Source organism: Lithobates pipiens, unplaced genomic scaffold (assembly GCF_037356315.1).
Source record: "Lithobates pipiens isolate NorthernLeopardFrog02 unplaced genomic scaffold, aLitPip1_a1.2 Scaffold_16, whole genome shotgun sequence".
NCBI classification, from domain to species: domain Eukaryota; kingdom Metazoa; phylum Chordata; class Amphibia; order Anura; family Ranidae; genus Lithobates; species Lithobates pipiens.
This window is the reverse complement of record NW_027507748.1, coordinates 506,384,021-506,410,825: the sequence shown is the minus strand read 5'-3', so window position 1 is coordinate 506,410,825 and position 26,805 is coordinate 506,384,021. Positions and strand designations below refer to the sequence as shown.

The 26,805-nt window shown below is 41.1% G+C and overlaps 1 protein-coding gene across 2 annotated transcripts in view; it reads right to left on the bottom strand.

Annotated features, from left to right (window-relative positions):
- The window catches only part of PCDH9 (protocadherin 9), a 607,458-nt gene that overhangs the window by 488,378 nt on the left and 92,275 nt on the right, over positions 1–26,805 (bottom strand). The gene's annotated exons all lie outside the window — the stretch shown is intronic.

Genomic DNA, 26,805 nt, shown 5'->3' with positions numbered 1-26,805 from the left:
TAATATTAATTTTTTGGAAATTTTTTTGGTTTAACGACTAAATAACTTTTTGCATAATATCTCTCATCACTGATGTTCAGTTTTCGGAATCACTAACACTAAAGTGTTTTTCATGAAAATTTATTTACTGTATTTAGGTATATGTAAATTTATTCAATTGCAAGCGCTGCACTGTTATTCACATTTTTGTTACTTAGGCCTAGTATCTGGGTTATTGTGTTCAGCTGCTGTTTTCTTAATTTTCTTCACTGTAATATTTTTTACTAAGCGCAGATTTTATATTTTGATTTTGTTATTGTCTGCATGCTAAGAGATTGTACCAAATAATTAGTATTGCATAAAAAATTATCTCATGTATGATCAATTTTAATCTCTAGGTGCCCATTCACACAGGGGCGACGTGACTTACAGCGCGACTCACAGACGCGACCTGCACACGACTTCAGCGCCGACTTGCAAAACGACTTCTGTATAGAAGTCAATCCAAGTTGCCTGAAGTCGCCCCAAAAATAGTACAGGAACCTTTTTCTAAGTCGGAGCGACTTGAGTCGCTCCTATTAGAACGGTTCCATAGTACAGAACGGAGCGCGACTTATCAGGCGGCTAAGTTGCCTGACAAGTCGCGGTAGTGTGAACGGGCACTAAAAGTACAGACAGGTTGGTAGGATGGAACAATGTGAGTATAGTGGCCAGAGCTACTCTTTTGTTTTCAAGGGCTGCTGAGGGATCCATTTTTTCCAGGCTGAATTGAGAATCCTGGCACTATCATTTTTTAACATAGGTATTATGGTTGAGAATAGTATTTTCAAGTATATACAGTAGTCTACTTTCTATGCCATATTCACACAGAGGAAAGCAAATATTGTTTTGCATACATAACAGAGAATTAAGTTACAGTAAATATCTATGTTGTATACAGGTATGGAGATACATAAATAGTTGTGCATTTTATTAGTAATGCTTTTACATAATATATATTTTTTTTTTATTTTAGACTTAGTGCTTAGTGCTGAAATTTTTTTCAGTTGGTCATGCCCTAGGATACAAGTTACAGAAAAAACTGTTTTGGAAATTGCCATCATTTTCCTTTTTTTTTTAATCAACCTTTATATTTCCTTAGGTATATCGCTTGTAATTTGCCTTAGCAAATAGTATCATTATCTTTAATATTATCTATTATATGTAATAATAATGAAATATTCTGGTAATAATTATGTATTATAATTTTTTTTTGTAAACCTGCAGCTCTTTCTATTTTCACCTGAGCGTGTATCCCCCGGGTGGAAAGCCAACACCTTGTGCAAGTGATACCACATAATTATGTAGCCTTTTTTTATCAAAGCCTTTCCACTTGTATTCATTGAAGCTATTAATTTCTTTTCTCATTTGCAGTAAAGCAAGAAATAGCCTGTTTTGTATCTATAAAGTTACTATAACGCGTATTCAGACCAGTTTTATGGGATTGACCTTGCACTTTTTACTATCCTTTATTTCATCTTCTTCATTTTATTTGTGTCTATCTGGTCATTGGAGATGAAGAGAGCAGCATGGATAACAGAAACAAACTTATAAAGTAACATCATAGCACATAATATGAAGTTCATCTATCAAAGTAATCAATAAACAGATTCCATTATGGAACATACCGGCAGTGCAATTACTAAACTCTTACCTCATTAGTTAAATGTTTTTCAACATTAGCATTAAAAGACCCTGTATTAAAGTTTGAAAATCTTTTTCTATCAGATGTGATCATTTACCAAGAACTCAATTCAGTTAGGTGAACTGTTAACCACTTAAGCCCCGGACCATTTTGCAGCTAAAGGACCAGGCCCCTTTTTTGCGACTCGGCACTGCGCCGCTTTAACTGACAATTGCGCAGTCGTGCGACGTGACTCCCAAACAAAATCGGTGTCCTTTTTTTCTCACAAATAGAGCTTTCTTTTGGTGGTATTTGATCAACTCAGCGGTTTTTATTTTTTGCGCATTAAACAAAAATAGAGCGCCAATTTTGAAAAAAATGCAATATTTTTTACTTTTTGCTATAATAAATATCCCCAAAAAATATATAAAAAAAAATGTTTTTCCTCAGTTTAGGCTGATACGTATTCTTCTACATATTTTTGGTAAAAAAAAATGCAATAAGCGTTTATTGATTGGTTCGCGTAAAAGTTCTAACGTCTACAATATAGGGGATAGTTTTATGGCATTTTTCAAAAAAAATATTTTTTACTAGTAACGGCGGCGATCAGCGATTTTTATTGTGACTGCGACACATTATGGCGGACACGTCGGACAATTTTGACACATTTTTGAGGCCATTGGTATTAATACAGCGATCAGTGCAATTAAAAATGCACTGATTACTGTAAAAATGTCACTGGCAGTGAAGGGGTTAACCACTAGGGGGCAGTGTAGGAATTAAGTGTGTGTGTATTTTTTCACTGTTGGGGGCGTGGCTTGGCACGTGACCTCACTGATCGTCTTTCTCTATAACAAGGAACAGATGATCAGTGACAGCCACACTAGGAAGCACGAGGAGAGGTTTGTTTACACTTACCTCTCCTCGTTCTTCAGCTCTGTGACCCGATCACAGGACACTGGCAGCGAGCAGGTCCGTGGGGGCCACGGTCACGGAGCTCAGGACCAGGTCGCGAGTGCACCGCCGCCGGCACGCGTGTGACCCATGGCTGGGCTCTTAAAGGGAAACGTACCTGTACGTGTCTGTGCCCAGCCGTGCCATTCTGCCAACCTACATCGGCATGAGGCAGTCTTTAAGTGGTTAAAGCAAAATACAGTAGCTAATTACACAAAATGTAAAACATTCTTACTTCTGAACTAGCAATGGGTTAACATTGTGTCATCAGCTAGACTTAAAGTCTAAGAACCCATTCCCACTAGCCTGGTCTTCTATTTTGTGTTAATTGAATATATTTGGTTTGTGAATTAATATGTGTTGCATTAATACAGCCCATTCATTTGAACATACCAAAAATCATGCATACAGCATTTTGGGCATCACAGGTCACTACAACTCATCTATCCTTACATTGCGTTGCATTGCAAAGCAAATGAGCTAAGAAAGTGATATTTTAGAATGCCACTGCCTTGCACCTATGCGCACATTACCATACAATAATGGCCACCAAAGTGTAAAGAAAATAACAACCCACATTAATTGAATACATTCTAAACACTGATTTGAAACATCAATTGCTTCCTGCCTGGCTTAAGTGATTGTACCATGTGATCGCTGTGGCCAATCACAGCAGATCAGATGACAATTGTACACAATCGATGGCTTTCATACATGCCATTCATTGTTTTCTATTGTGTTGATACTGTTACCAGTCGGTGTCCCTGATCACCACCACACCAGTTATATGATGATGCTGTACTGCACTGGGGAACTGGTGACAGTATGTAAAAAAAGTGTTTTTTTTTTATATATTTTTATTATGATTGATTTTCAGATATTTATACCATAGTTTCCTACAGACTAAATAATATAGACTGATTTGGGTTATTTTCACTAAAGAAATGTGGCAGCATACATCTTAGCCTAAATTTATGTACAATGTTTATTATACTTGCAAAATTTTATAACAGAAATTAGGAAAAACCCATTTTTATTTTTTCAAAATTATTTAAATATTAAAAGCCCAGCGGTGATTAACCACTTGCCGACCACAATACATATGCCGACACAATACATACATACATATATATATATATATATATATATATATATATATATATATATATATATATATATATATATATATGTTGGGGTTTGCAAGTGGTTTATCGGGATTATGGCTGAACCCTGGTATTGTTTTTTCAGCCCGTGGCTGACTTTTTCATGAAGATGATCCGAACAGCTCATAAGCCACTGGAATGCTTTCAGAAGGGCCAAGAGGTGACGAACCCCCCCATCCCGCAGCTTGATGGTGTTTCTCAGGCTTACTCTTTCTGCTGGTTCACCCGAGAAACAATCTGATGGTGCTTCCAGCTGGGAATACAGGCGATCAAAGAGTAGGTCCACTTTGATTACCCCTATGGCCTTTGAGGATCGGAGTGCCATTAAGTCAGGCTGAAAGTAAACAAGTTTTTTTTTTTCAAAGCAAAAGATCAAAACTTTTTTTTTCTCTATTGCATTTAAAAGTAAAGGAGAGATTTAGGGTCTTTTTGACCCCAGATCTCTCCATAAAGAGGACCGGTCATCCTTATTTCTATTACAAGAAATGTCTACATTCCTTGTAACAGGAATAAAAGTAATCAAAAAAATTAAAGGGACAGTGTAAAATAAAAAAAAAAAAGTAAAATAAATAAGAAAAAAAAATGAAGGCGCCCATCCCTCCATGCTTGTGTGCAGAAGCAAACACATAAGTAAGTCGCATGAGAATCTGTCACCTAAAAAACATCACATATGGGACTTTTTGTCTCCTATGTAATAAAAAAAGTTATTTTTATTTTTTTTGCACAAATATATAGTTACACCCCCACATATATGCACATATGTATGTGTCAAGGGCACCTAAGCATTAAAACATTGCTTTCAATACACATGGTACATATCGACGCATACGCCAGAGGGAGAGAAATAATTCTAACACAAGACCTCCTCCGTAACACCAAACTGATATCTATAGAGGGGTTTTGAAGCATCACCTATAGAAAATCTAGGATACTGAAGTTTGTTGCCATTAAGGTTGGACATGTTGGGTATCTACTTACTGTGCAACTTCGTCTTTTATATTTGACCAAAAATTGTAGTTGTTGTGTATTATTAAATAAATTATTAATTATTATTATTGTGTATTATTAAATTATTATTAAAGATTCAATTTAGGGTGTTTTTTACTGCAAATGTTGGTTCCCTAGACCTTTGTGGTAATAAAGTGTGACATAAGAAATTGGAAATATCCCTATTATATTCTCTGCGGTGTCTGCTTTCAGAAAATATATAATGTTTGGAGTTTTTGTGTAATCTTCAGGCCAAAAATGATCTAACATTTGTGCAAAAAAGGCTCTAGCAGTGAAAAGGTCAATGTATATATTTTTTTTAAAGCTCTAATTGTGTGAAAAAAAAATGGTATAAATATCATATGGGTACAGAGTTGCATGACCGTGCAATTGTCATCCAAAGTGTGACAGGACTGAAGGCTGAAAATTGGCCTGGGCACGAAGGATGTGAAAGTGTCTGGTATTGCATTGGTTAAACATGCAGTTGACAGTGAGATTTATTAAAATATCCCATGGTAAGTTGTGACTATGATTACAGTTGGAAAGAAAAGTATATACACTGAAATGATTTCAGAAAGTGAATTTTTATTTGTGAAAAGTCATAAGCATATGGGCGGCACAGTGGTGTAGTGGGCAGCACCCTCGCCTAGCAGCAAGAAGGGTCACTGGTTCGAATCCCAAACACAACCACCACCTGCCTGGAGTTTGCATGTTCTCCCTGTGCCCGCATGGACCTCCTCCAGGCACCCCGGCCTCCCCCCACACTCCAAAGAAATGCTGGTAGGTTAATTGGATCCTGTGTAACATTGTCCCTAGTATATATGAATGTGAGTTAGGGGCCTTAGATTGTAAGCTCCTTGAGGGTAGGGACTGAAGTGAATGTACAATGTATATGTAAAGCACTGCGTAAATTGATGGCACTATATAAGTAACTGAAATAAATAAATGAAATAAATAAAATATGCAGACCAGCACAAAGAACAGTGGTGTAAAGTGGAATGAAATTTGTGGTTAAAGTTTTGCTTTGTTTTTGTTTGCTTGGTAACTACTGGAATCCAAAGGCAGGAGTGAAGAAGGGGAAGAATTGTGTTGGATTATGAAGATCATCATAAGACTCCTTGCAGCTGCATAGTTGTGGACTAAATATCTGCATATAAATCAGATAGTAAGCGGCTTCTAATAACATAATTGTATTACTTTTCCTGAAAATGTTTAGGTATTATGATGCACATACAAATAATTACAGTGCAGTTAGTAAAGCCAGGGGACAACTTAAAGTCTAAGTTTGGGTAAATAAAATTAAAAAATCAGTACATGGGACAGTACTGGCTAGTTTAACCCCTTCCCACCCACTCCAGCGTACCTTTATATGGTTCTAAACACCCTGGAGGAAGGAAGAATTGACAGCCAATAACAGTGGTCACATGATCAGGAGCTGGTCCCTCTAGAAGTACAGTATATGCACTGTAATATTGTAGATCTAGCTTTTCCTTTTATTATTTTTGACTTGAAATGCATGCCCTCCACTCACATTATAAGGCAATGCATTGGAGATTTGCAATTACATGGTCAGAAATATAGAATCACAAAAGAATAGTTATATCGCCATTTTACAGAACTTGTATTCTGTGATTGACATGGCAATGTTTGCTATTCCATTGGGACATGTGTTGTGTCTTAAAGCAGTTGTAAACCCTGCTGTGTTATTTTTAACTACAAGTAAGCCTATAATAAGTAGTGATGGACGAACGTTTCGCCCGGCGGTCGTTTCGCGGCGAATTTCCGACATTCGCGGTCCGCACGTTCGAACGCCTTTTTCCGTCGTTCGCCGCGGCGGACTTACGTGTTTAATGTATACAAGAACTTTAACCTTTGGTGACACGTTTATCATGTGATACAGGACAGCCAATTGAGACATGACAGCACATGGACACTTGTACATTCCCCCTAACCTATAAATACACCCGATCCGGTGGCCATTTTACATTCTTTCTTCTGTTACGATAGGGACAGGTTCCTGTGTGGAGTAGGGAGAGATAAACCACTAGCTATTTGGTACACAAAAGTTCTTTTCAGGACTGGTATAGGTGTTAGGTGTTGATAGGTTTGCTGTGCTGCTGATTCTTGCAGCAGCCTGAGTGTCTTTTGTTAGTTTAGAGAAAGGGAAAGGACGGTGTATGCTACAGGGACAGCCAGATTAGTCTTTCATCATCATCATCATCATCATCATCATTAGCTGTTACTATCAAGGTCCACAAAAGAGCTGTTCCAGTAACCACTAATCGTTCTCTTTTTTTGCCAATTTGTATAGGGACAGGAAGGAAGCAGTGTTGTCAGGCAGTGAGGGTAATTTTAAAGACTTGCTGTTATTATTAGTTCCACAAAGGTTCTTTTCAGGACTGGTATCAGTGGTACAGTAATAGGCTTGTACATGTATAATATTCTTTCTTCCAAATATAGAAAGGATATTATACTTGACTGCTGCCCTTCTGCTGCAGTCTGCTAAACATTCACAACTCACTTGTTCCACAAAAGTTCTTATAAGGACTGGTAACTTGGTATAGGGTGCTACGGTACATAGGCTTGAGTGCGGTACAGTCTGCTGTTCTGTAAGGACCGCTATCGGTCCACAATAGATAGGGTTGACGTGCACCACTGCTGACCGCTGCCCTATACTGCAGCAGTCCTTCAGCGGTATAGGGACTGACGTACAGTCTGCTAAACACTAACACACAACCTGCTTGTTCCACAAAAGTTCTTATAAGGACTGGTAACTTGGTATAGGGTGCTACGGTACATAGGCTTGAGTGCGGTACAGTCTGCTGTTCTGTAAGGACCGCTATCGGTCCACAATAGATAGGGTTGACGTGCACCACTGCTGACCGCTGCCCTATACTGCAGCAGTCCTTCAGCGGTATAGGGACTGACGTACAGTCTGCTAAACACTAATACACAACCTGCTTGGTCCACAAAAGTTCTTATAAGGACTGGTAACTTGGTATAGGGTGCTACGGTACATAGGCTTGAGTGCGGTACAGTCTGCTGTTCTGTAAGGACCGCTATCGGTCCACAATAGATAGGGTTGACGTGCACCACTGCTGACCGCTGCCCTATACTGCAGCAGTCCTTCAGCGGTATAGGGACTGACGTACAGTCTGCTAAACACTAATACACAACCTGCTTGGTCCACAAAAGTTCTTATAAGGACTGGTAACTTGGTATAGGGTGCTACGGTACATAGGCTTGAGTGCGGTACAGTCTGCTGTTCTGTAAGGACCGCTATCGGTCCACAATAGATAGGGTTGACGTGCACCACTGCTGACCGCTGCCCTATACTGCAGCAGTCCTTCAGCGGTATAGGGACTGACGTACAGTCTGCTAAACACTAATACACAACCTGCTTGGTCCACAAAAGTTCTTATAAGGACTGGTAACTTGGTATAGGGTGCTACGGTACATAGGCTTGAGTGCGGTACAGTCTGCTGTTCTGTAAGGACCGCTATCGGTCCACAATAGATAGGGTTGACGTGCACCACTGCTGACCGCTGCCCTATACTGCAGCAGTCCTTCAGCGGTATAGGGACTGACGTACAGTCTGCTAAACACTAATACACAACCTGCTTGGTCCACAAAAGTTCTTATAAGGACTGGTAACTTGGTATAGGGTGCTACGGTACATAGGCTTGAGTGCGGTACAGTCTGCTGTTCTGTAAGGACCGCTATCGGTCCACAATAGATAGGGTTGACGTGCACCACTGCTGACCGCTGCCCTATACTGCAGCAGTCCTTCAGCGGTATAGGGACTGACGTACAGTCTGCTAAACACTAATACACAACCTGCTTGGTCCACAAAAGTTCTTATAAGGACTGGTAACTTGGTATAGGGTGCTACGGTACATAGGCTTGAGTGCGGTACAGTCTGCTGTTCTGTAAGGACCGCTATCGGTCCACAATAGATAGGGTTGACGTGCACCACTGCTGACCGCTGCCCTATACTGCAGCAGTCCTTCAGCGGTATAGGGACTGACGTACAGTCTGCTAAACACTAATACACAACCTGCTTGGTCCACAAAAGTTCTTATAAGGACTGGTAACTTGGTATAGGGTGCTACGGTACATAGGCTTGAGTGCGGCACAGTCTGCTGTTCTGTAAGGACCGCTATCGGTCCACAATAGATAGGGTTGACGTGCACCACTGCTGACCGCTGCCCTATACTGCAGCAGTCCTTCATCGGTATAGGGACTAAGAGTTTTGTCACAGGGTCATTTAAAAAATGACAGGCAGAGGAAGAGGCAGGCCCTTCCGCAGGGGTGGTAGGGGTAGGGCAGGAGCAACAGGCTTGAGCCAAAGTGGGAAGTTGCAGAAGGTGCGTTCAATTACTTTAAAGGATGCACCAGACTTGGTTGAGTGGCTCGCTCAGCCTTACTCTTCTGCACCCTCCTCATCCTCTCGATCTGCACCCTCTTCTTCACTCTCTGCTATGTGCACCCCCAAAGACACTACCACCAACAACACGACCACCACCACCACCACCACATACCTTCCGCTTGAGTCACTGGAATTATTTTCCGATCCATATCAAGAGGACATTTCTGATGCGCAGCCACTCTTGGTATTGGATCAGGAAGAGGAGGTAGCAACAAGCGCTACTCAGCAGTCTGACGCCAGTACCCAGATCAGCCCAAGGAGGAGGTTGGTCCCCGGTGTTGCTGCCTACTCCGAGATCTCTACTTATAGCGGTGGGGAAGGTGACGTTGATGATGACGTGTCTAGTGATGTCACGTGGGTGCCCACAAGAGAGGAAGAGGAGGGGAGTTCAGAGGGAGATATGGACCAGCAGATAGGGAGGAGAAGCAGCAATGACTTACATTGCACAGCAGGGACAAAGCAGACTGCAAATGTATCAGGAGCGAGTCATCGACCATGTACGGTCACATCTGGCGCTCCCAGGACACCGGCACATGGCTCCGCAGTGTGGGCTTTTTTTAACGTGTCCGCTGCTGACAATAGCGTTGCCATCTGCAATCTTTGCAGTCAACGCGTTAGTCGCGGTAAGCCCAATACTCACCTAGGGACGACCGCCTTAAGAAGGCACATGAGCAGCCATCACCGAGCCCAGTGGGAGCAACGGAACACACAAAGCCACACTGCAGGCTCTCACCGTCCAGCCTCGTCTTCTACTTCTCCTTCTCCTCTCTCCTCACAATTGTCCTCCACTCCACCTTCCATCACGCCAAGCTCACATTTTTCTGCAAAAAGGCAGGCTTCCGTGGGCCTAATGTTTGAGCGTAAAAAAATGATGACGCCGGATAACCCTCTTGCCCAACGGTTGGCGGCTGGCTTGTCAGAACTCATAGCCCGCCAACTACTGCCATATAAACTGGTGGACTCGGAGGCCTTTCGCAAATTTGTGGCCATTGGAACACCACAATGGAAGGTCCCAGGAAGGAAGTATTTCTCAGAGAAGGGCATCCCAGAGCTATATGGCCATGTTCAGCGGCAAGTGAATGTATCTCTGGCACACAGTGTCGGTGCCAAGATACATCTGACCACAGACACGTGGTCTAGCAAACACGGGCAGGGAAGGTATATCAGTTTTACTGCCCACTGGGTGAACCTTCTGACGGCCGTCAAGCATGTAACCCGTGGCACCCGTGTAGATTTGGTTTTACCGCCACGGATTGCATGCAGGCCTGACTCTTCTTCTCCTCCTCCTACTCCATCCTCCTCCCTCTCCTCCTCAGCTGCCTCCTCCTTTTCCGCTGCTAGCGTCTCTTCCACTGCACCGCCCAAGCTCCCCAGAACCTATTCCACATGCCAGGTGAGACGTTGCCATGCCGTGCTGCGTCTGTTGTGCCTGGAAGCAAAGAGCCACACTGGCCCGGCACTCCTTTCAGCTTTGCGTTCACAGGCAGATGAGTGGCTAACACCGCTCAATTTGACAGTTGGTAAAGTGGTGTGTGACAACGGTGCCAATCTGCTTAGCGCATTGAAACAGGGCAAAATCACGCACGTGCCGTGCATGGCACACGTCTTAAACTTGGTCGTGCAGCGATTCCTTGTCAAATACCCTGGGGTCCAGGACATCTTGCGGCAGGCAAGGAAAATCTCGGCCCATTTCAGAAGATCTTACACGGCCATGGCTCGCCTTGCTGACATTCAGCGGCGACACCATCTGCCGGTCAGACGTCTTATTTGCGATTGCCCGACGCGATGGAACTCAACCTTCTATATGCTTGATAGGCTGCTCCAGCAGAAACGTGCAGTTAACGTCTACCTGTATGAACTCTGCGAAAGAAACGGTTCTGGGGAGCTGGGTTTTTTTTCACCGCGCCAGTGGCTGCTCATGCGCGACTCATGCAGACTTCTGCGGCCATTTGAGGAGATCACCAAACTGGTCAGTCGCAGCCATGGCGCCATCAGTGACATGGTACCTTATGCCTTCTTTCTGGAGCGTGCATTGCGTCGTGTCATTGATCAGGCTGTGGAGGAGCAGGAGCGGGAAGATGAGGAAGTCGCAATGCTGGATGAATTCCCAGGGGGGGCTACTCTATCTGAGACAAGTCAACAACAGGAGTCTGATGAGGAGTCAGAGGAGGATGGTGCCGGGGCGGATGAGCAGGAGCAAGAAGAGCATGCTTTAAACCTTTCTGGGATCCCTGTTGTGCGAGGATGGGGAGAGGAGAATGAAGAGGACGACATTATCCTGGATGATGAGCAGGAGCCAGGCCACCACACCGCTTCCACTTTAGTGCAAATGGGGGCCTTCATGCTCCAGTGTTTTAATAGGGACCCCCGTATAAAAAGCATGAGGGTCAAGGACCAGTACTGGGTGGCAACGTACTTAGACCCCCGGTACAAACACAAAATGGCGGAAATGTTACCGCCGTCGCAGAGGGCTGTCAGAATGCAGCACTTCCAGGCCTTGCTTCGAGAAATGCTGCATTCTGCTTTTGCGTGCGCTGGCAGAGGAGCAATTCCCACTCCCAGAGAAGGATTTGCGGGTACCAATCCAACAGCGCCTGCAAGAAGAGGCCGGTTTGAAGATGTGTTGGTGACTTCGGATATGAGGTCATTCTTTCAGCCGACCCATCGACAGGTGTCATCCGGATCCAGCATCAGGGAACGCCTAGACCGTCAGGTGTCCGACTACATTGGGTTAACGGCCGATGTGGACGCTCTGAGGAGTGATGAACCCCTAGACTACTGGGTGGGCAGGCTTGACCTCTGGCCAGAGCTTGCCCAATTTGCAATCGAACTGTTGGCTTGCCCCTCATCCAGTGTCCTGTCCGAAAGGACGTTCAGCGCAGCAGGGGGGATTGTGACCGATAAGCGTACTCGCCTAGCTCACCACAGTGTTAACTACCTCACATTTCTAAAAATGAATGAGGCATGGATCTCGGAGGAATTCAACACATGTGACCAGTAGACCATGTATATGTCTATAAACTATTTTTTTAATCAAGCACACAGACCTTCTTAATTCATTTGGCTCACTTCCTTGACCCAAAAAAGCACACCGTACTATATGCCCCTACCCTCCTCTTTGAAGAGGTTGAGCGGTGTCATATTTCTACTGGGGCTGCTTATGATATCCCTGTGCTGTGCTGACTTCCTCCTGGGGGTTCTTATTATGAAGGGATCACACTATCCCTGTGCTGTGCTGACTTCCTCCTGGGGGTTCTTATTATGAGGGGATCACACCATCCCTGTGCTGTGCTGACTTCCTCCTGGGGCTGCTTACGGTGCTGCTGTCAGTGCTGTATGTCACGGTGCTGCTGTCAGCGCTGTATGTCACGGTGCTGCTGTCAGCGCTGTATGTCACGGTGCTGCTGTCAGCGCTGTATGTCACGGTGCTGCTGTCAGCGCTGTATGTCACGGTGCTGCTGTCAGCGCTGTATGTCACGGTGCTGCTGTCAGCGCTGTATGTCACGGTGCTGCTGTCAGCGCTGTATGTCACGGTGCTGCTGTCAGCGCTGTATGTCACGGTGCTGCTGTCAGCGCTGTATGTCACGGTGCTGCTGTCAGTGCTCTGTATTACGGTGCTGCTGTCAGATGCCTCTATCACGGTGCATGTGTCATTCCGGTATGTCACGCTGCTGGTGATCATCTCCTGCACCCTCTTCTTTGCCTACCCTGGTCCCTGACCTTCCCTCTCCTCCATTGCCTTCATTAGCTCCATAGTCCTGAATTGTTAGAACAATTTCCCAAATAAAATAAAAATGCTTGTAGTTATCGATCCCAAATTCACCTCATACATGTATTATGTCATTGTCCAGATGGTGGGACTACGTTTTACCCCCTAATAATTACCACGTGGCCGCAAATTCGACATGAAGGTTTGCAAAGTTCGCCTCCCATTGAAGTCAATGGGGCCCGCGGCGAACGTTCGGTTTCGCGAACGTTTGGGTCCGTTCGCATTTCGCTTTCGCGAAACGTCCCGTCGGAAGTTCGTCCATCACTAATAATAAGGCTTACCTGTAGGTAAAATGAATATCTCCTAAACCTACATGGTTTAGGAGATATCCACCCTGCATGCAGTCGCTGATGTCAGTGGTGCAAGCACTCTGAAGGCCTGGCATACTGTGGCAGAACTTCAGAGCTTCTCGCCGGAAATTAGTGTTCCCGCGTGCATGCGGGGGAATGACAGCATTGTGGCTCTGGCCACTCACAGCTCCGGATTCCACGATCCCATAAAAGAAAGGACGGGAGAAGATATCAGCCCTCTCAGCAGTGACTGTCCACCTCTGAGATGGCTTCATTCTAAGGTGAGTATTTCATAATATGCTAGTATGCAATGCAGGCAGTTTTCTTTTTTTTTTTTTTACTTGGTTTACAACCGCTCTAACTGTCCAACTACTTTAACAATATGTAGTCAAAGAGATACATTTTGGAAATAAAAATTAGTGATTTATTTGGGTAATGCAAAGTTCAGTTAAAGTCTCATACTGTTTTTTCTACTAAAGTACAGCATATGGAAATTGGTAGCAAAATGTGTATTGACTAAATATAAATTTCTGCATAGCTTCAATTGGGTTTTAAGGAATTAGTGAGTCAGCTATTTTAATATTGAATTGCAACAACCTATGTTGATTATTGTGTTTTTAGATTTGTTTTCAATTTATTTTTACTATCAGTAACCAGTGGTGGTCATGTATATCTCCAGAGAATGATTTAGCATTACTGGATCAGATGGATTGTCCTTCAGTATCCTAGAGTTTATGATTTTTCTTTTGGTTAAGGTAATCAGCGGTTCTAGTTTATGTGATATGCATTGACATACATAGTCTGTTATACATATATTTTTTTTAAATCAAATATTAAATTAGTAAGTATGTATACCCTGTGGGTTAAATTCACATATATATACAGTAGGCGTTGACATTTTTTTTCTTGTATTGTGCTTAATATGGGGTCTTATGGTACAGGTTTAGGGAAACTTATAAAGCAGTGAATGTGACAAACAAACATTCAGTGTAGTAATTGATTCAATTCAGTGGAGGCCCATCTATTAGGGGTGCCCAGGCTCTGCCCCCTTTCTCCACACCACCCTCTATATGAATAATTGATAGATTCAGACATAGCCTGAATCTATGGATGCCGCGGCCACACCCAGTTCAGGCATCTGGCCTTTTCCTGAATTACAGTGGTGAGAGTGTTTCATTGAAGCACCTGATTAGAGCCGTAGGCTCTAATAGACTTTAAAATAAGATGGGCTCGGATCGCAGAGCATTGCCCCAGAAGCCCATCCAGGTGTTACAACAGGGAATTAACATTCGCTGTTGTAACACTGATCCTCAATCCGGCCAATCAGAAGCAGGCCTGAGACCCATTTTTCGATTGGCCGAAAAGAGAAGTGTGCCAATTGGCTGCTGAGGAGGAGAGAGGAAACGGAAGCCATCGATGCCTGTGGAGAGCAGGGGAAGGGAGAGCTGTCACTGCTGTCAAGGAGTAATGAAAGCCACTGGTGAAGCTCTGCATAGATGGGGTAAGTGCACCTGACCCACCCGTCAACTGACTGACTGCAATGAGGGGGGCGGGGGTACTGTTTGCCGTCCCCCCAAAAAAATTACAACCGGCCGCCACTGATTCACTGCCAGTTAAATATGTCCCATGGTATGACAGCCATGTACATTTGATATTTAGTTGAAAAAGGACTACATATGCAACGTGAAATATACTTCTATTAAAGTCCAAACATTGATGCAAATCATTGTATCTGCCTAATGGGCATTCTATGAAAAAATAAAATATTGGTTGATGATCATTTAGAGGAACCTGAAAATGACATAACTGTATTGATTATAAGGGTGAGGTTTAAGTTTTAATAGGTTTAATGGCACATTAAAACAGTATTATCTTATTTTTCAAACTGCAAAACCTTTATATAAAAGAGGCTGTAATGCTGCTGTTTTCCAATGCCTCTTGTCAACCTGTAGGTCATCTGGAATGATGACTGCAAAGTTTCTTTCCTCTCTAATAGCATCAGTGTACCATTAATCCTTGACTCTTCTTTTAGATTCTTGCTGGCCCATGTGTGCTATCTAACACGTTGTGGCATTGAACTGCAAGCAGAACATTTCCAACAATCCCACTAATCTGCCTAATTCATTAATCACTGGTTTACCCAAAGGAATGTCAACTTTTTCTTTGCAGTACCTTGTGTCATTTGTTAAGAAGTCTACTTTTCCTTCTAGACTGTCTCTTACAACTAATGAATATCTTAAATAGAACAGGTTCGGAGAGAGATCCCTGGAGCTTGCCATAGTTAACCTGTCCTTATCATGAATATACTCTTGTTGCCAAAAGCTGTTGCCAACAATCCATCAACCAGTTCAAAGTTAAATCATCTGACCTTGAGCTATATAGTAGTTTAATTTGAGTAACAGCAAACACTGAATAACATTTTTAAATGACTAAACATTAAAAAAGCAATAAAAAAAAAAATCAACCAGCACCAACTATTGACATACTGGACTTATTTCCATGGAGCACAGAGTAGGGTTCTTCTGGTATAAAAGTAAGCATGCTTCACCATAAGACTGATTCTGTTAGTAGGGGCAGCATAGCGGGGTCCATGTCAGAAATCAAAATGGGACATTTTATTGCTGGAAATGTTACCATTTACAATTGTTTGGTCTGTTACTGTATTTCTTTTTTCACTGTCAGACCAAACTGATTCCAGTTTGAGATGGTACTAGTTGCATATGTACTGTACAATCCTTATTGACTGTATGATGGCAATTTTCTGGAGTACAGCCGTATTGATCCATCTTTAACCAGAAGACACCTGAAAAGGCAGTGACCATCAGAAAGATTTTCTAGGGCCAACGACATAATACATTTTTCTAACAGGCAAACTCTTCGCCATTGTCAATTTTAAAATTGCCTAGTAAACAAAGTAAGAGTTGGTATGTTCCCTTTACTGTCACTCTCAGGGTGTTAATGGTCTAATATGTTGTTTTTAACTTTTCAAATGTATATTAAAGGGAGCAGTTGCCTATAAAGAGCAAAGGCCCTGTTGCCCAACTTATAGACACACGTCACCCTTTGCTGCTTGCCATGCTACCCTTGAATCACCATAGTCTTTACTGGAGGGGGAGATATTGATCATATAACATGTCCTTGTCTCAAGCCCTCTCCTACAGCATGTCTGTACTCTTCAAATGCACCTGTTACATGTCTGTAGTGTTCAGAGTTCTTTAGTAAATAATATTTTGGGCCCCTTGATAACATTGGGGACCACCGTTGAGGTCCCCTATACCTCAGAAGTTGACAACTAGTGATGTAAGATAATAAAATTCAAGTGCAAACGCCCTGTGATACATAAAATGACCTGTGTTTGTAAAGTATTTCATTTAGTTCCTGTGACCCTGTGCGTTTCCCCAACCATCCTTTCCATTCAAATTTGAATGGTCAGAGACTCAGAAACCAGTACAGACTCTGATTTTGTCAGTTTAATTACTCTGTTGGATTGGTCCTTAGTGCAGGAAATAGCAGGGGTAAGTGTTAACTAGGACACAACTTATGTTTCTGTGTATAGAATGGGATCCAAGAGACTCTAGAAGGACACAGAATTGACTGGAAGACTATTGATCTAATTATGAAATCAGCATATCTGATAAATTTTTCTTTTTGAAAAGCTCATGCCAATCAAAGATGTGCGTTGTAGCAAGGCTGCAGAAAAAAAAATTTCAAATGAGTCATAGACGTATAATTTGACATTAATATTTATGCAATTTTGTTTAGCAAATCAGTTGTTAGCCACCATATCTTAACAGCAGAGGGCACTTAATTATTAATTATAGCCCTTTCCTAAATATTATCTATATGAGCATTTGCAAGCATAGCACATCTGCATTATATGCTATAAACAATATGGTTAATTTTCTTTGGCAAATTTATGGTTTTAATTAACAGTAATTCTTTTTTTTCAACTTCCTTACATAGCTCTTTTCCAATTAAGGAGACTGTTTCCTAGCTTAATTCACAACTAACAAAAAGGATGCGTAGAACCTGTAATTGTTATTTCCCACTTGAAAATAATAATAATAAAAATCTTTTTATGCAACCTATTTGTGGTTACCAAGTGACCTCTTATAATACTGAACCACTGACTAATTAGCTGCACAAGTATCTATGTTAAGTGACATGCTGAACAACAATGTTTAATTAGAACAATAAACCCTTATTCATGCAAAAGGTTTAAAATAAAAAGCCACTGTAAACCACAACTGTGACAAAAAAATATAGAACATTTTCCTTGTATTTATCTGTGTTAATGAAAGTAACTTTATAAAAAAAACAAAAAAAAAATTAATACAGAAAGGCTAGATATTATATATACTGCATATTTTCTATTTTTTCTACACTATTTATAAGGCCAGCATCTGAAATGTTCTTTTTATTGTAGTGTTTTGCAAATTAGTGTACTGAATGATGTATTGTTATTAATGCATTTGCTTTTACAATTGAATAGCTTGTATTGAATAAAAGCAATCACAATCAAGAATTTCCAGTTAGCAGCAATCAATTAGCTGGGTTGGTAAATAGCTTAACATGCTATTGTTCCCTGATAACTGTGTGGAGATAAGCCAGTGATGTTCACCTTAAATCCACTTAACAATCCCCCCCCCCCACCTCTGCAATGTACTGTGAATGGGTGGCCGCCGCAGGCAAAGCGAAGCACCAATCCATCACTGCCCACTTCCGGGTATTGGGCACGCAGATGCGCACCCTCCGGAACGAACCCACTGTGATTGTGCACAGCTGGAGCCTGTCAGGAAATCCCAGCCAATGATTCCCATCCAGGACCTACTGATGGGCTGTGTTTAATCACAGCCCGAGCTCTGCATTGACATACATCACGGGCTCTGTACGCAGGAAACAGTCTGTAAAGCTGGGATGAGAAACTTAGAGATCTAAGAGCAGCTAGAGCAGTGTTTCTCAAACTGTGTGCTGCGGCTGACCAGGGCTATAGCCCCGAGTGGGCCAACAAAAAGCCCTAAGTCTCACAGTGCTCTTTTTACAATATTAGCCCTGAGTCCAGGGTGGTGGGCTGATCCTCTGCTGGCCTCTACTGTGGCCGCCGCACTGCTGTAGGATCGCCTGCCATCTAGCAACCATTGACATCACAACGTCACAAGAAGAGAGTGAGGCAAGGCCCCAGCATTCAGAACAGAAGATGATTTAAACTCCTCATCTGTTTCTCTGTGCCTGGTGACTCAATTTTGGCTCCAGCTCCTCCCACCTCCCTTCATCTTTTTCAGCATCACATGGTTCAGAGCCTGTGCCTGAGGGAAGGGGGCATGAGTACCGCACCACACGTCTGAGAGAGGAGCCTGTACAATGTCCACCTGCACTTGCCTGAGCCGGAGGTGAGGCGGCCTAGCCGATCAGTGTGAAGTGCTTCTGGGTAGGGAGGAGTTAACAACGCTTGTCCTAACTCTGCCCCTTGCTGCCCACTACTTTGGGGGAGTCATGTCCATGCTTTGGATAGGCTGTACATACAATCTATAAATGTGTGAGATTAGATTTCAGAAAGTGCTTATGGGAATGCAATAAAATATATTTTTAAAATATGACTGGCTGTGATCCAGGTATCCGGGGCATTCTATGGATGGAGGGGGGAAGGGGCCCTCAGTACACTTCTATACCAAGAGGTGAGCATACCCCATCAGTACACATAAGTAAAAATAAATAAGTTCTTCACCACAAAAATTGTTAAATCTTTTCAGGTGGGCTGCAAACATTGTAAGATCTTTTTGGTGCGCTGCAAGACAAAAATGTTTGGGGAACACCGACCTACTGTAGATGTTAACCCCTTTCCAGCCAGTGTCAGTACAGTGACAGGGTATTAGCATTGATCAGTGTATTAATGTCACAGGTGATGCCAGTGGCAAATAGTTCTCCCCAGCATCAGTTAGTGTCAGATCGCAGTCCCGTTATAAGTTGCTGATCACCACCATTAGTAGTATAAAAAAATAAATGAATAAAAATTATATACTATAGTTTGTTTGTGCTATAACTTTCACCTACATCAATCAATGTACACTCTTTGGGATTTATGTTACCACAGACATGTAGCTGAAAAATGTTGGCCAAAATGTATAAAGTAATTAGTTTTTTTTAATTATTGGATATGTTTTATAGCAGAAAGTAAAAAATATTGTTTTATTTTATTTTGTTTGGTTTTGTTTATATATATATATATATATATATTTTTTTTTTTTTTTTTTTTTTGGGTACAGCATTGCATGAATGTGCAATTGCCAGTTAAATTAGGGCAGTGCGGTATAGCAAAAAATGATCTGGTCATGAAGTGGGTAAAATTGTCCGGACCTTAAGTGGCTTCACCTGATATGTAAAGTGAAAAAAGGTTCTTTTGCTTTGTTTTTATTCATAAGAGAAAGATAATACAGTATACAACCAATATACAATTAAACATGCAGGCCTATGCAATGTTTTTCTTCTTTTTTTTTTGCTGCACACAAATTTAAAAAAAGTACAGTGCTTATAATTAGAAAAACACTGATCACCAGTGAATTAGATCAGAAACATATAGAATAGACAACTGCATGTGGGAAACTTATTGAGCAAAGGAATGTGATGCATGTTTGCTCCTAAAAAACTATCTCAAAATAAACAGGGCTTTCCAGAGACCATCACGAAAGAAGCTCATAAAATAAATTGCTGTATAGAGCTGGTCACACACTCAGCCAATCAGTTCATAAGAACTGGGGTATAATAACCCTTATCTTACAGTCATCTATGAGGAGGGAGAGGATCACCTTGGTCAGGCTTAATGAGTATTAGGCCGGGTTCACACCGCTGCGATGCGGGAACGCCGCGAATCCGCGGCGTTTTCCCGCATCGCATTACTCCCGCCGGCAGTTCACACTGCCCTATGCGGACGGCTGGGAGTGTCAATGATATGTTAATGACACCCCCAGATCCGTCCGCATATCGCAGTGCGATCTGCAGACTCGCACAGGAATCGGATCGCATGGTGTGAACCCCCATGCGATCCGATTCTGTTGCGGACCAAAAAAAGGGTCCCGTGCGAGTTTGCTGCGGGAGCGATGCGAATTCAGCCATACTATCTGTATGGCTGAACTCGCATCGCTACGGAGATCGGATGTGATTTGCGGTGCGAATCACATCCGGATCTCCCCCCGCAGCAGTGTGAACCCAGCCTTAAGAAGGTGATGAGAAGAAGAGAATAAGAGACGGGAAAGACATGAACAGAGAAGGGAGGGGAACAGGGGAGTAGGGGGAAAGATATTGGTAGCTGAACAGGGAGAACCCCCCCCCCCCCCCCCCGAGGGAGGAGAGTAGACCCCAGAGGCCTAAAGCATAAGCAATATATGCAATGGCACCTAGGTTAGAGCTGCAAAGATCATTATGTCAACTAGGAGGGTGGGAAGTGGTTGAGGTAAGGTTGCCAGGTACACAGGAACCTGTCATGGTTAAAAAAAAAAAAAAAAAAAGAAATCCTGGGAAAGCATTATTGATGCCACAAGAATGACCAGAAAGTCTTGCATAAATCGTAGGTATTTCCCCAAAAGTTTTATATAGACCAAGTTCTCAACAAATTGCATGTATGCAGGACCCTTTCTGATGCTATTAGGCTTGGTACATTACTTAGATATACACCCCTATTGAAAATGCTCTTACACTGATGAAGTACAGTATTTTAAGAAGAGTACAAAGACTATAGAATGCTTATCCCTTTCTATTGCCACTACCCCATTCACATGTTAGTGATTTATTTATTAATGCATTTATTACAGGTACTTACATAGCACCGTCAATTTATGAGGTGCGTTTTTATATATATATATATATATATATATATATATATATATATATATATATATATATATATATATATATATATATATATATATATATATATATTGTATATATTGTATAGTCACATCCATCCCTGTCAGTTAATACATACAGTATTTGTATATGAAATTGTTATTGTGTAATAGAACTACGTTTGAAATTAAGGTTATCATACAAAGAGAAGACTGCATTAAAGCTGAGCTTCAGGCAAATAGCTACCGTAAAATCAGACAAAATAATTATAATTGAAGGGGGTTTTACCCACTCCCAGAATTTATGTCCAACTCTTCCAAAGATTTTCACTGTTCTGCCACAACACAGCCTTGTCTGGCATGGCAGCAGACCTAATTAGTAGTTAAAGTGGTTTTAACAGTAATTTTCCAAAAATGGAAGCTTTACAATCACTTTAAGTAACACAAATTCTGTCCCGTCCTCAGTCTGTGATAAGGCAGTGAAATAGAAGCAGCACTCTGATAAGCTTATCTTTCTGCCACTTTGCTTTCTCCTCCTGTTAACATGCTTTTTGTTAACACATGAGCACTGCAGCACAACTGATTGACTTCTTTTTCTGCCCTTTCTAGTCTGAGCTTTCTGTATAGTAATAATATGATAAATAGCAGGCACTTACTATATCTGTATAAACAGAACTGCATTGCTGCCTGGAGTTCAGTAGTTTTCTTATATTTTATGTGATGTTAAAGCACACGTATAATGGCAGCTGATATCAGTTGGAATAACATCCTGTTATTCATAATATAATGTATGATGTGTCTTGTCTCTAGCCATGACAACTGCAAATCTCAGAATACATGGGCAACTGAACTGTCCATAAATAACTTTTTCAAGACATTTTTTAGCAAAGTTTCCAGTAAGTCATACTTGATAGATTCAGAAGGGTTGATTATGAACAGGGGAGGTAGGGATTATATGCGTTACCCATAGAAACCATTTAGGTTTTGGCATTTTAAGAACTTTGGGAAATGGCTTTGGCCAAAAGTGGGACACATTTTGAAAGACAGGTGTAATGAGGTTGTTTGTTGATATTCCCGGTTTATAACAGTTTTAAACCTAATACAGCACAAATCTGAGCTCCTTTTTCTTTGTTTCCTGTGTTTTGTGGATTTATCTGATCCCCTGGCAGCTTCAATTTAATCTTTCACTGGCAAATTATTTCTTGGTTTGTATTTCTAGAACACATATTAAATTGCTCTTTCAAAAACAATATACACAGTATTTGTCTGCTGGGCTGCTCACGTGACCACCAGAGCTTAGTGTACTGCATGCAATAATGATTACTTTATAATAGTTTGGTTAATGTGCTCCTTTTTATTAGTGGCAACTGGCAAATAATTATGTTTAGACTAATCCACCCTTGAAATTTCTACATTCATCTGCTCTTTCATGAGAAAGGAAAAATACATATTTGGTGGAATAGAATTTATCATAAAACGCATCACTACACGGACTTTTAGCCAGTATTTCTTGCTGAAACAATGATGTATAACATCTGACAAACATCTGAACTGTGGAATTAAACTGAACGCTTTGTTTTGTGTGGTCTGACTTATTTTACTCAGGTTTTAGACACTGACAGTTCCTCCATTATTTACAATAGGTACATTACTTGAATTGTAGGGTTTTACATTCATTTACTTGTTATTGTCCCGCATACTTGTATATTGTTCTATAAATATTTCACATCAGCAGCACTGGATGCCAACAGTTTAATATCATGACTAAAGAATACCTCCTACAAATATGAAAGCGGGCATTTAGTCCATATACTGAACATAAATAACACAACAGGCAAAGCTGTTAAAACTGTGCTATACTTTATTGGCAAGAAGTCCAAAATAAAGTTGCGCTACACAAATATGATGAACATATAAAGGAAAGTCCTCTGAGTGATGTGAAATCCAATGGATCCTTCTGCTTTAACCTTTCACTAAAATGATAAGTGAATTAATAAAAAAAAGCCTCCACCTCTTGAGAATGGCTGCTTACCAGCTCTTTATGACCTCCTGTGACAAGAGGTCCTTCCCACTTGTGGCTATATACCCAGCCAGGGCCTTTAAACCTCCAAGGGAATCTCGCTGCCAAGCCTCTGCCACCAAAGATGGGTCCGATCACAGTTGAACCCCAAGAATAAATAAGGCTTCCATAGTGTAAAATCCAATCAAATAAGATACAGTATACACAAAACAAGGATAGGGATTGGGAAAGATCAGGTCAGGCAGAGAGGGGCAAGCAACAGCAAGTGAGATGGTTCAGAAAGGGGGCCATGGGGGTTCAAGTACAATCGGAATAGGTAGAGGCAATGGAATCCGGATAACAGGTTATAGGCAGCAAAAGCAAGAGTAGCAGGTACGGAAGCAGGATCAAGGGCAGTAGAATCAGGATGTGTGAAACACAGGGAAAAACTTTGAGGCCAGTATTAGCAGTATGATTTATTTATTTCAAAATCTAGTCATCCCCTTCATACCCTCTAAAATATTTATGTCAGAGCAAACAAGCAAAGGAAAGCAGAGGGTTAACATAAACCACATAAACAGCACTGGGAATGTCTACAAAATGTGGCTGAAGCTGATCTTAGCTTTGTTGTTTCCTTTTATTGGCCTTTTGTTGTCAATTTGTATTTGTTGTACGACATTACTTTTTATGTAATAGATGCAAGTAATCATATCTGACTGGTGTAATCTAATTAAAACACAATGGACTGAATTTAGGTCCTACCTGCAGCTCATATTATTGTGTATTGTGGCTGAACAAAGTTGATTTTTACATAATACTAAGGGGCCAATTTATAAAGCATCAATATGGCCTAACTATAGCCATATGAATTTTAATAGCTCTGAAGTAAGCAAAGCCTTGTTCAATTTAATGAATGGATGGGAAGGGTAAGTGGTGGGAGGTGGAAATATGTCACGTGACTTTGAGAGGTGAGGTTACAGGACTTTTATCTGTAAAATAGTGTTATGCAGAATACACACAGAAGGAGCTGCAGCCTCCCTTGTATTTTGCAAATTAAGTCTTCTTAATTAAGTCTGCAGTCTTCTCACATAATTTGTAATAAAAACTTTTGCCATTCTGCAGTTCCCCTCCAACCACTTTGCATATTATTTTATATAAACTGTGATTCTGTACTTGCCAATTATGCTGCAGAAGTCTCCCTCCACTGAGTCTGGCTGCTACCATTTTAACTGTGGGCAGCTGAAGCTGCTTCCTTTGCACTTCCTGGATTTACACAGACACACCTCCAGCTCTGCCACTCTCATTGGCCCTCTTATGACTCATCCCCCCCCCTTCTTTTCAAACTCTCACCAGAGTGAGAGAGAGCACTGTGCATGATGTCATAAGCCTAGGCTAATGACCAGACAAGAAACAGGAAGTGGGCTGTATAAGGTATTTACTGGCAAAAAAAAAATGCTATCCAAAGTTAAAACAACAAGGGCAGAAGGATGGAAAGTTGAAAAAATTACTGAAGTTCAGCTTTAAATGTAACATTCTGGCACATGGTATTTTGAAGTACTGCTGAAAGCAGATATTGCTTTCTATTACAAATGCACCCCCAAGTGTGCATATGCTGAAAAAGTTGATTTTAAAATGTTTAGAGTAATAACTTAAAAAATCTAGTTCATAGACATCAGGGTAAAGCAGCCATATTCCCTTGACATACTGATAAAAGCAAGGATTTATTTTAAAGAAAAAAGTGAAATCCCTTGAATTCATTTTTTACTGAGATATCTACATGTCTTTTAGAATAAAAATATTTCCTATTGAATTTGAAGCATCATGTACAATTTCAGGCTTGTTCTATCCTCCAGTTTAAAACCCTAATTTATTGTGTGTACTACTAAGCATAAGAGCAAAAAATACCTTTAGTTTGATGTGTCTGATTACTATTTCTTGTCTTTGTATTTATTGAATTTCATTTGCATGCTATGAGGCTATACAAAAATGTATTAGGTCAGATATGTTGGGGTTGATTTAGACAATGTTCAATTAGCAAAGCAAAACCCCTCCCTCTCTCCTCCTTCCCCTCCTTTTTTCTTTTCTTCTTTTTCTTCCCTCTTTCCCTCCCCCTCTTTCTCATCTCCCTTTCCTTTCCTTCTCCTTGTGTCATTTTCTTCACAATTTCCATTTTTCCTCTTCTTACTTTTCACTTTCCCCATCTGTTCCCTTTCTTTCTGGTGACCTTTGTCTGGGTTTTATCCAACCCCCTCACACCTCTCGTCACATTGATCACTATTTTATTACAGGATCTATCGCTTTTATTTTGGCATGACCCATTATCATTACCTGGCAATTGAGTGTATTTTATTCATCTCCTTTAGACACTAGCCATCTGGTTTTGTTCAAATTGCCTCCCCCAATCACCGCGGGAGGCTCGATCGGGTGACCTCTATGCCCTGATGTTACTTGATTCTGGGTAAGCAGCTGTCTGTTGTGTTCTTTTTTCACCCTCGTCTCCTCAAATATATTTAAACTGCAATGTTTTAAATAAATATGATTGTTGCTATATTATGGAATTCTTATATCTTTTTCAGATGTATTTCCTGTATTTCCTGATGAAGCAGTCATATCGCGAAACTAGTTGGAATACCATACCATCTGTAATTTTAGAAATGAATTGTGTCTTTTTTCACGAATAAATGATTGTTTAACTTTTTATGTTCGTTTTAATTATTCATTTGTATATGTTTTTTAACTTGTACCAAGATAGTATGCATGCTTCTTTCTCTTGGTGAGTCTAGGTTGGGGACCAGACTCCCAAACCTCTATTCTAGCAAAGCAAGTGTAAATTTAGTGAACAAATGGTAGTGGCGTTCATGGCAAATATCCGATCATGTAAAAAAAAAAAAAAATAGTCGACTAAAGGAAATACAGCAATCACCTTTCTGAAGCTACATGAACATTCTTTTTGTAAAAGTAGTGATGAGCCATACCACCCTGGATTCAGTTCAAGTAGGGTTTGGCAATTATCAACAAAGTTCAGATGCTGAACCCAAACCCCACTGGAATCAAAAACCAAAACCATTTTTGGGCTATTAGGGTTGTATACAAATTGCATAGGGGGTACTGCCCTGGGGAGCATGTACCTGAACAATCATTTTTTTTTAACTCTATTTGGCCAGAAGCATTGATTGGTTTTTATAAAAGAAAATGGTTTTAAATTGCCAGCAAATGACATTTCCCTTCTTGTGTCTATTAAAAAAAAAACATACCCCCCACCCATGTTTTTTTTTCCTTGTAACATCTATTTTGCAGAAGCACATTCTACAGCATAAATGGAAAAAAAAACAGTTTAGAGCACCCCCCCCCCCAAAAAAAATGCATAGCAGACACTCTGGTGTGGATTTTAACAGGGACTTCGTGGAAAAAAACAAAAAACCCCTAAAATCCACACTAGATCCATAGTTCAAGAATGCAGCCTAGCTGGCAAGGAAAGGGGAAAGATCATAGTATGCACATCCCCCAGTCAGTAGATTTCTTTCCACTCCATTTGTCTCAATGACCATTATGATAAATACTGCCTACAGTGGAATGATTTGCTAAAAGAGTATGGAATATTTCCTTAGCTAAATAATTATGCACTTACTTTATTGAATACGTTCATTTGCGTTCGATACGCTAATCACATGCAGGTGAATGTAAAAAGAAAAATGTATTTTACCTTGCATTAGATTGAATGATGCAAATGAACA